This window comes from Kogia breviceps, chromosome 6 (assembly GCF_026419965.1).
Source record: "Kogia breviceps isolate mKogBre1 chromosome 6, mKogBre1 haplotype 1, whole genome shotgun sequence".
Classification (NCBI taxonomy): domain Eukaryota; kingdom Metazoa; phylum Chordata; class Mammalia; order Artiodactyla; family Physeteridae; genus Kogia; species Kogia breviceps.
This window is the reverse complement of record NC_081315.1, coordinates 146292139-146302575: the sequence shown is the minus strand read 5'-3', so window position 1 is coordinate 146302575 and position 10437 is coordinate 146292139. Positions and strand designations below refer to the sequence as shown.

At 58.4% G+C, this 10437-nt stretch overlaps 1 pseudogene; it reads left to right on the top strand.

The window, feature by feature from the left end:
- Positions 1-2794: 2794 nt before the first annotated feature.
- LOC131759006 (U6 spliceosomal RNA) lies at positions 2795-2891 on the top strand (annotated as a pseudogene).
- Positions 2892-10437: the final 7546 nt, after the last annotated feature.

The following is a 10437-nucleotide window of genomic DNA, read 5'->3' as shown; positions in this document are numbered from 1 at the left end:
CTGGGCGCTGGTCCCACAACAGTCTCTCACAGGGTCTCTACTCAAGGGGGTGGCTCCTCCCAAGGTCACGCAGCAGGTTGGTGGGAGCCTGGGGCTTGAACCTCAATTTCCCCGGGCTCCCCCTGGCAACCCACCCACTGTGCAGTGGCCCCTGGGGGCTTCGGCCGTGTGAGCTCTGTGGCCTTAGGCGAGTCCCGCACCCTCTCTGGGCTCAGAGCCCCATCTGTAAATTGCAGCGTCCAGTGACCAGCGCTGGATTCAGTAAGCCCTGGGGCCACATCCACAGCCACCGGGGCCACACCCACAACCACCGGGGTCACACCCACAGCCAACGGGGCCACACCCACAGCTCACCCGGCCACACCCACAGCTCGCGCTCCTGACAAGCCCTGTGGGGAACGGCATTGACCCCCTTGTGGACTCAGCCCTCTCTGGGAAGTGGGAGCCACCAGAAGCCCTGAGGACACTGAAGTGGGGGCACTGACAGGGGGGCACCATCGCCACCTCCACTCCCACCCCAGGTTCCAGGCCACCCTCCACCCCCCCCCCCCCAACCCCGGCAGGCTTGCCCACACGCCGGGCAGGCTGAGGGCTCAGCCACCGCCAGGGGCAATCTTTGCTGCCACCCAGCGACCACCAGGGGCAGTGCAGGTGGAGCCTCCGGCCACCGCAGGACCACCCAGCCACAGGGTGAGTGACCAGGGGCCTCCAGGAGCCGGCCAGTGGAAGTAGAGCCCCTCTCCGGGCCTGGACCGTGCGCCCCAGAGGCCCAGCCAGAGGGCAGCTGGGGGCCAAGGGGGTGGGGCTGCGTTCGGGGCAGAGCAGCCGCTGCCTCGGTCCAGGGCCAGCTGTCCCCGCCAGCTGTGGGGAGAAGGCGAGCGTCCACCCTCCACTTGCTGCACGAGTGTCCCGGCCGCCCCGTGAGGCCAGGACCCCCAGCCCCACACACGGAGAGCGTCCAGCGCCTGGACCCTTAGGCTGCAAGCTGAGAAACGGGCGTCGATCCAAGGCCCCGCCCAGCTTGCGCAGCCGCACTGCGGCCCTCACGCGCAGCCGCTCCCGTTGGGCCCTCGGCCCCAGTCCACACCGTCAGGGGGATGCGGGGGAGGCGGCCCCGCCGGCCCCGGCCTGTGATCGCGGCTGCGCCGGGCCCACCCGCATCCAAGCGGGAGCAGCTGGGGCGTCCCCGGCTGCCCAGTGAGCATCTCGGGGGCCGTTTGCGGCAGAGCCCTGGCTGGGGCCTTGTGCGGCTGCAGAGCCCCGCGGCAGCCCTGCCCCTCCCTGCCCTGGTCTGGGGTCTCTGAGCCGGGTCCGGAGGGCTGCGGAGGGCGGGTGGCATGGCCCGGGGAGCCCTAGGCGGCAGACCCGGCCTGGCAAGGTGAGGCCCAGCCTCTCCCTCCCTGACCCATGAAGGGACACAGCCCCCCAGGGCACAGGCTCCACCCCCCGGAGGCCCCTCTGTGCACCGGCCTGTCACCCGGCAGGTCCACCTACAGTCTCCCCCGCAGCCCCTGCAGCGTGGCCTTGGCCCGGCGGGGAGAACCGCCCGGGCCCGGCACAGAGCAGACCCTTGACAGACGGGAGCCCAACGCCCAGGGCAGCCCTGCCCACACCCGGCTTTCACGGAGGGCATACTGGGGGCTCCCAGAGCAAGTGCCTCAGGCCCAAGCCAGCCCCCCGGGAAGGGGGAGCCAGCCCTGAGTCCCTGGTAGTCCCAGGGCTGCCGTGGCTGTCCTCACCACACACACCCACCTGGGCCACCCGAGGCAGCTCCGAGATCAGGGCCCCCCCACAAAGGCCAAAACCACGACAGAGGGGCGAAAACCGCGGCCGCTCAGCACCCTGCCCCGGTCAGTCCGCCTCACCCTCACGTCCCGGGTCCATTCAGACGGAGGGGGCACCATGCTGGCAGGCAGAGCCAGGCCCTGGGCCTGAGTGGGGACCCCCGGCCCCTGTGTCCCCAGCACCCCTGAAGGAGGAGGCCTTGGTATCTGTTAACAGACACGGTGTCCTGCCGCCCGCCTGCCAGGGCTGGTGGAGGTCTGTGCCGGGACAGCAGGACAGAGGACCCACGCCTCACGCACAAGGGCATCAGCCAGCCCTGCCAGCCGCCCTGAGCCGAGCTGCACCCACGAGGCGGGCGCACGCAGTCTGGCCGTACTCCCAGGAAGCCAGGAGAATGCGCGTCCATCCCCATCGGACGGACGCTACGCCGGGGCCCAAAGACCTGGGGCTCCCGGGGGACATGTTGCAGATCCAGGCCGGGCCCGGGACCTCCCTACCCTGGTCCAGCACCCTGTGTCCTGCCGACGGCAAGCGCCATAACCAGGCTAGCAGCGGCCGCACGTGCAGCCAGGCGTCGGTGGCGGGGCTGCGTGACTGGGAGAGCCGCGCGCGGTCCGCAGACCCCATGAAGCGCCAGAGGCAGCATTTCCCTCTCGTGGGCCAGGCAGCCTCTGCCACCCCTGCTGACCTCTGCCGCCTGATGCGCTCCGCTTCGGCCCGAGGGCTGCCGGCTGCTGAGCCTTGATCTCTGCCTCCCGAGGCCTCTTCCTCTCCCGCACGAAGGGCCCTGATGTGTGATTCCATTTCCGTGAAATGTCCAGAATGGGTAAATCCACAGAAACAGAGCAGGTTGGTGAGGTGACGGCCAAGGGTAGGGGGTTTCTTTGGGGCCACGGGGTGAAATGTCTCGGAACTGGATGGAGATGGTGGCCGCACAACTCTGTCAGTGGAGTAGCTGCCGCTTTAAAATGGTTAATTTTATGTCGTGTGAATTTCACCTCAAAGCAAGTTTCAAAAAGACAATTAGATTGGAAGGATACAGAGATGATTAGCATGGTCCCTGCTGCAAGGATGACACGCAAATTCGTGAAGCGTTCGGTATTTTAAAAACAAAGACAATGAGATAACTTGGATGTAGAGTAATATATGAAATTAATACCTAAATCAATAAATCTCATACACTCACAGTAAAAAGATGTTTGGAATTAATTGTGTAAGACTTTTAAAATAATAATACCAGAGAGGGAAGGCTTTGGTCCTGTGGCCGCTGCATCTGCCTGGCCCCAGCCGCCCTCCAGGCCCCTCACCTGTGCCCGCCCGGGCTGCCCACAGCCTCGCCCCAGGGAGCTCCTGGCTGAGCAGGTGCAGACAACATGACCCTCCCGCACGGTGGCACCCACAGCAAGCATCTCTGTCGACCCACGTGTCCCAGGCCTCGCCCCGGGAGCGGCAGGGCTGGTGTCCATCCCAGGTGCTGTAGCATGCTCTCTCCTCTGCAGTCCGTGCAATGCTGTGGGGTCTCATTTGTCATCTGTCACTGTGGTTTCTTGTTCCTGGAGCGAGTTCCCAGCAGAAGGGGAGCTCCCTGAGGAGGGGTCCCAGCACGGGGCACATGCAGGACCCAGAGAAAGTTCCCCTGAGCTGAAAGGGCATTAACTGAGCAGAGGGCGGCCTCTGAGACACCCCATGACCCCCGCACCCCCTGGGTTCGCACCGACCGTGGGCCGCACCCACACTTCCATCAGGCTCCGCAGATGGTGGGTGTGCTGTGGCTAGCTGGCCCACTGAGGGAAGCCGGCTGCTTGCAAGTTTCCTGGGAGAAGCCCCGGTGGCAGGACCGAGGGTGACCCCGAGGAAACGTGTGCTGTGCAAAGGGCAGGGAAGAGCCATTGGGGTGGGACATATGTGGGGACACCCACAGCCACTGACAGCACATGACAGGACCGTCAAGGTCCTGTGGGTAAAACGAGGCTGCCCGTGCATAAGATGAGGACAGAAAGCCAAGAGGGCAGGGCCAGAATTAAAGTGACCAAGGTCCTGGTGTTTGGGGGAGACAAAGACCTGGCAGAGCTTCAGACTTTGTGAGGTAAGGATGCTCATTATGAGGGCAGGGCACCCCCTTACAGAGCAGAACCAGAACTCATAACATCGCACCCGGGAGAGGGAGAAGCCACCGAGTCCAGTGACAGAAGACTTACAATAAGTGAAGAAACACTAATTCTCCAGGTAAAGCTGGAGGCGGGATTAAGAAAACCATTCTGGTCTGTTCACCAAAGACCTAACATACAAGGCTACTGAAAGAGTTAACACAAAAGGATGCAAAGATATCCACCCAGTGATGTCCGCTTCTGGTCAGAATGCAGAGGGTGCTGAAACCCTCAGCTCCCGACAAGAAAACTCATCACATTAAAGCCAGGGATGCGGGAAAAGCTGCGCCTGCAGGGCGGCTTGAAGAATTGAGTTGCACAGAGAGATGAGCCTTTCCTCACGGGCAGCTGGGGTGGGCACCTGTCTGGCACAGTGGGGGTGTGTGTGTGTCAGAGGGCTTGGCCAACAGTCCAAACCATCAAGTGTCTAACAGGCATGGAGCTGGAAGCCCAGAAGGCAGAAGAGAGAAGACTACAGAAAAAAATCTAACAACCCACTGAGTTCAGAAGCTGGTTGAAACGGCAGCAACCATGCAAGATAAATACAAAGAAAAACCATTCCTAGATGTGGCCAACTGCTGAAAACCAAAACTAAAGAGAAAATCCCAAACACTTCCAGAAAAAAAGAAAAAAAAAGACACAGCACTTACAGGGATTCAACAATAAAATCACTTCTGATCTCTCACCAAAAACTATGCAAGCCAGAAGACAATGGAATTGTTTCTTTAAAGAAGGAACAAGACAAACTAGAATTCCATGTAGGGCAGAACTATCCTTCAAAAATTAAGGCAAAATGAAGATATTTTCAGGGCTTCCCTGGTGGCGCAGTGGTTGAGAGTCCGCCTGCCAATGCAGGGGATGCGGGTTCGTGCCCCGGTCCGGGAGGATCCCACGTGCCGCGGAGCGGCCGGGCCCGTGAGCCATGGCCGCTGAGCCTGCGCGTCCGGGGCCTGTGCTCCGCAACGGGAGAGGCCACAACAGTGAGAGGCCCGCGTACCAAAAAAAAAAAAAAAAGGTAAACGTGGCGACCAAAAGAAAGACATTATAGCCATTTTAACATTACACAAAATAGAATTTAATCAAAATTATCAGTAGAGACAAAGAGGGTTAACTTGTGACCATAAAAGATTCAACTCAACAGAAACATATAATTCTATACATGAATGCACCTACAAAACTACAAGGAGAAATAGACCGTTTGGCCATCGTAGAATCTAACACATCTATCAATACTTGATATATCAGGTAGACAAGAAAATTCAATAAGGATAAAGATTTGTACAGTAAACCTAGATCTCACAGACATATGTGGAACTCTACACCTTCAGAAGATATACTCTTTTCAAGCACAGGTGGAATATCTATAAAAACTGGCCATATGTATGTCAGGCCATAAACTTCCAGCAAATTTCCTACTATGATGCAGGTAAGTTAAATACCAGCAACATAACAGGAAACAAACAAACTCCAGAGGCACCACCGCACCCCACGAGGACGGCCACTATCCAAAGCAACAGGAAACGACAAGTGTCAGCCAGGATGTGGAGAAACCGGAGCCCTGTGCACGGCTGGCGGGACGTGAAATGGCGCAGCTGCTGGAGAACAGTGTGGAGGTTCCTCAAAAAACTAAACAGTCTCCACTGGACCCGGCAATTCCATTTCTGGTCACAGGCTCAAAAGAACTGAACGCAGGGTCTCAGTGGGGTATTTGTACCCCCACGTTCATAGCAGCGTTCCTCACAACAGGCAAAAGGTAGACGCAACCCAAGTGTCCATCGGCACAGTGGGATGTTATTCAGCCTTAGAAAGGAAGGAGATTCTGACACCTGCTACAACATGGATGACCCTTGGGGACATGGTCCTCAGTGACCTAAGTCAGTTAAAAAAAAACAAATACTGTGTGATTCCACTTACATGAGTCCCTAGAGGAGTCGGATCCATAGAGACAGAAAGCAGACGGTGGGGGCCGGGGGAGGGGGATGGAAGGTTCGTGTTTAATGGGTGCAGAGCTCAGTCTGGGAAGATGGAAAAGTCCTGGAGATGGATGGTGGTGGCTGCACGGCGACGTGAATGTACTTGATGCCGCTGACCTGTGCACTTAAAGACAGAAGTAGAGTCATGGCTGTAGAAAACAAACTTACGGTTACCAGGGGGTAAGGGGGGGAGGGATAAATTGGGAGACCGGGATGGGCATAGACACACTACTGTATATAAAATAGGTAACTCCTAAGGGCCTACTGTGCAGCACAGGGAACTCTACTCAGTGCTCTGTAATGGCCTATATGGGGAAAGAATCTAAAAGAGAGTGGATACAGGTATATGTGTAACTGATTCACTTTGCTGTCCCCCTGCAACTAACACAACATTGTAAATCAACTATACCCCAATAAAAAAAATTTTTTAATGGTTAACGTGATAAATGTTACGTTATACGTATTTTACCACAATAAAAAAAAAATTGGAGACAGGGTCTTTAAAGAGGTGAATAATGTAAAATGAGGTCCCAAGGGTGGGCCCCGATCCAATCTGACTGGTGTCCTTATAGGAGGAGGAGATCAGGACACAGACACACACAGAGGGACGACCACGTGAGGACACGGGGAGGGGACGGCCGTCTGCACGCCCAGGAGGGAGGCCTCGGGAGGACCCAGCCCCGCGCACGCCCTGAAATGGGACTCGCGGCCCCCAGGGCCGGGGGGAGCAAATGCCTGTTGTCTGAGGCCCCCGACGCACCGCCCCCCAGTCTGCGGTATTTGCTGCAGCAGCCCTGGGAAACTCACGTACAGATTAAAGGACAGACATCGTATGATCATCTCAACAGACGAATAAACGAAAATTCAACATTCGCTCATGATTTTTTATCATGAGCAAACTAGGAATGAAACTGGACTTTCTGTGAATCTCGCGGGTCTTGCCCGCGCTCCCGCTCCTTGTCTTCGGGGTCGGAGGGAGGGCCTGGGGCCACAGGACGAGCCCCACCCTCTGCCACCGGCACAAGGAGATCCCCAACAAGCCCTTCCAAGGCCGCCCGCCGGGGCGCCTCCAAGGTGTCTTTTCAGCCCGTTAACAAGCAGTCCTGGCCATCGAGACCCAGCAAGGGGCGCGAGATCAGGGATGTCGCCGTGAGCATCTGGGGAAGCCAGCTCCAGCGCCCAGACCTCAGCCAGAGACCCAGGACCAGGTGGACAAGACTGGAAGGTGGACGAGGCCTGAGTCCCCTCCTGGACGCCCTTGACCGGACAGCCCGCACCCGGCCAGAAACCACATAACATTCCCCACACGTGGGCACGCACACACGTGCACATGGGCACAGCCCCACACGTGCATATACACACCCATGCATCACACATCCATTACTCCTGCATACGGCCACACGTGGGCAGGCACACGAACCCATGCATGCGTACACACACGTGGGCCCACAGGTGCACACGTGCGGGTGCACGCCGGTTCACGCGTGGGCATGTGGGTGTGCACACTTGCTTACGTGTGCACGTGGGTACACACAGGCACACACATGCCAGCATGCCTCACCATATCCCAAATGGTGGAACATTCACAGGCCTCATTATTTAAACCAACGCAGTGAAACTAAAAATTGCTAAAAGGATCTAAAAAAGAAGCCAGGTGATTTGGAACTTCAAAGCTACTCTCCTAAATAACTCCTAGGTCAGAGAGCAAATGAAAGCTGCTGTGACGGACGATTTTACAGGTGTGGGGAGAGAGACTGCATGTCACCGGGGCCAGCTTCAGGAGGGGTTGTCAGAGAATTCTCCACCTTAAATGTTTTTATTACTGAGCAGGAGAGACTGAAAATAAATGAACTAAACATTCGACACAAGGAGGGAAAACAGAACAATAAAGTAAATCCACAGGAGGCAGGAGCGAGGAGTACAGATAAAGGCGAATGAACGAATTGGAAACAAGAAAAATGGGGCAACGCAAAAGTAAATCCAAGCGCTGTTTCCTCAAAATAAATAAATAAAATTAACAAACGTCAGGCCAGGCTAATCAACAGGGCGAGAGAACCCAGACGCTGTGGGGGCCCAGAGGACGGGACCAGAGAGCCGGGATTTAAAGTGACAGGTTAGTACATGAGATATTCCTGATGAAACTGACAACGTCCTAAGACAATATAAATTACCAAAATCAACTTAAATGGGTTTTTAAAAGCTATATCCACAGCTGCAGAAAAATAGAAAAAGGTGCTTGATGGGCAGCCACTTCCCCGCCCACTCGACACCAGGGCAGAGGCCCACAATCGGGAAGTCGACGGGCCGCGGGCACCCCGGGAGGGCGGCCCGGCTGAGCACTGGGGGGTGGGCGGGTCAAGGTCAGGGGGCCCGGGGAAAGGGAGGAGGGGCTCGGCGCCTACGGGCTGGTGGCCTCTGTGAGGGGACCAGGGCCCTCTCCCTGCCGTCCGGAGGCCTGGGGTGGAGGCCAGGAGATGGACACTGCTTGCCCTCGACCCTGACCCCTCTGACCCTTGACCCTGACCACCGCTGAGCTCCACCCCACCCCCACCGTCCCTCCACGCCGTCATGTCAGGGTCTCCCTGGCCACACTCGATTCTCAGGGGCGTGTCTTCTCCAACTGGAACCTCCTCCGTCTTGTGTATTTTGTAGGATTTGCCCAAAGTCGTCTGGGGTGGGCGTGGTCTCTGCAGGAAGATGTTGAGCCACGGCCCGTTTTGTTCAGTGGTTGCAGGACTACCCCTGGGTTCTGACTTCCGGCACCAGTTTCTGCACTATTTTCCCGGGAATTCGCCCTTTCCTCGCCGCCGCCCACCTCGCCCTCTCACCATTGTCAGGGTCCCTGCTGCCCTCAGGCTTTGTCCTCTTGTCGCCCCTGACTGTCCCCCTGGGCTCCGTCCCGCTCGGGCCGTCACCTGAGTCCGTCAGAGGCAAGACTGAGTCTCCTCGCTCTGGCTCTGTCCGCTTCCATCGTTTCTGCTCTTATCTTATTATCGCTTTCCTTCTTCTGTCTTTGACTGTATCCTTTAATTCCCCGAATTCAGGCATCAGCAAGCGACCCCTGAACAGTGACTGGCCGAGAGAGCTCAGATGGATTTTCCTCTTCTTGGGGGAGAAGACTGTACGTGACCCTCGAAATCCAAGGTATTTACTGTCTGGGGGCAACGAGCACAGGGGTCACGAGGCACTCACCTGGAAGAGGCCAGGAGGCTGGAAGCTGCGGAGCAGCGGTGCTCACCTGGGCTCCCGAGACGCCCCTCCGCGGCCGCCCAGACCCGCAGGCCGACCCCGAGCAGCTCGGGGTGACACAGACGTGCTTGGCCTGGAAAGCCACGGCCAGCCCAGCTGGACAGGGATGTGGGGAGCCCTCCCCTGCCCGCCCGCCACCTGCACAGGGTCCCCCGGGGCCGGGCCCACTCTTACACACAGTGCTGGCCCTGCCGTCGCTGACTCTCTCCCGCGCTTCCCCGCCTGGGCCCTACAGCAGCCTCGGCCGGGCCGGGATCCCCTCCTCCAGCCCCCACCGAAGAGCCATCCTGGGGGCTCTCCAGCTGTCCCGACACCACCACCACGTCCCCCGCGGCCACCTTCCCGTCTCGCCCCCGCGACCCGTGGCCCTGCAGCACCCCGGCCCCCTCGGCACCTTCTTTTCGTTCTTGTCTCTTTCAGCTAAAGCTGGGCAGCTTCCGGGGCTTCCCTGGAGGTCCAGTGGTTAAGGCTCCACACTTCCACCGCAGGGGACGAGGGTTCAATCCCTGGTCAGGGAACTAAGATCCCACGTGCTGCGCGGCGTCGCCAAAGAAGCCCCGGGCAGCTTCCAAATCCCCACTGCCCAGGTGACCCCCCAGACGGGCCCAGCTGGTGGCGGGGGCGTCTGACTGGACCCGCGGCCCGTTCAGAAAAGGCAGGAGGCCCCTTCTGCGTCCGTCCGCGGCACAGACATCCACCCCCCACTTCCCCAGGAGAGCAACCCGGAGCCGAACTGTGCCTCTGAGGACAGCGGGGCCGTCAGGCCGCCGCCAAGGTTTTAAGGGAAGAAAGACCTCTTCGACATTGATGGGGAAAGAAGCCTTTACCGCCACTTCAGTTCTGCAGGTGAATGTGTCGGCAGAGGTGCTGCTGAGCTTCCCAAGAGGCACGAGGCGGGTGGGTGCCCGGCAGGCGGCCGCGCAGCGTTCAAAGACCCTGTCCCCCACCTCGCGGGGCAGGGCCAACGGGGGGGCCCGTGGGGAAGAGCACGCTTCGCAGCCTTGGCCGGCCCCCAGCTAAGCCCAAACCAGTTCAGAAGGAGCTTCCCGTTGACAACAGGGCCCCACGACCATTTTCTCAGGAAAGAAAACCAAGAACATTTCTCCAAAGATTAGAGACGTTTCCTTTCGCTGTCGCAAACTCCTGCCTCTTACCCAAAGCTCCTTAGATCAACATCTTTGGTAGAAAGCCTATGATTTTATTAAGTTAGAATGAACAAGAAGAGATCCGAGGCCAACCAGGCCTCCGCGACGTGGGGAGAAGAGCAAGACGCAGACGCCACG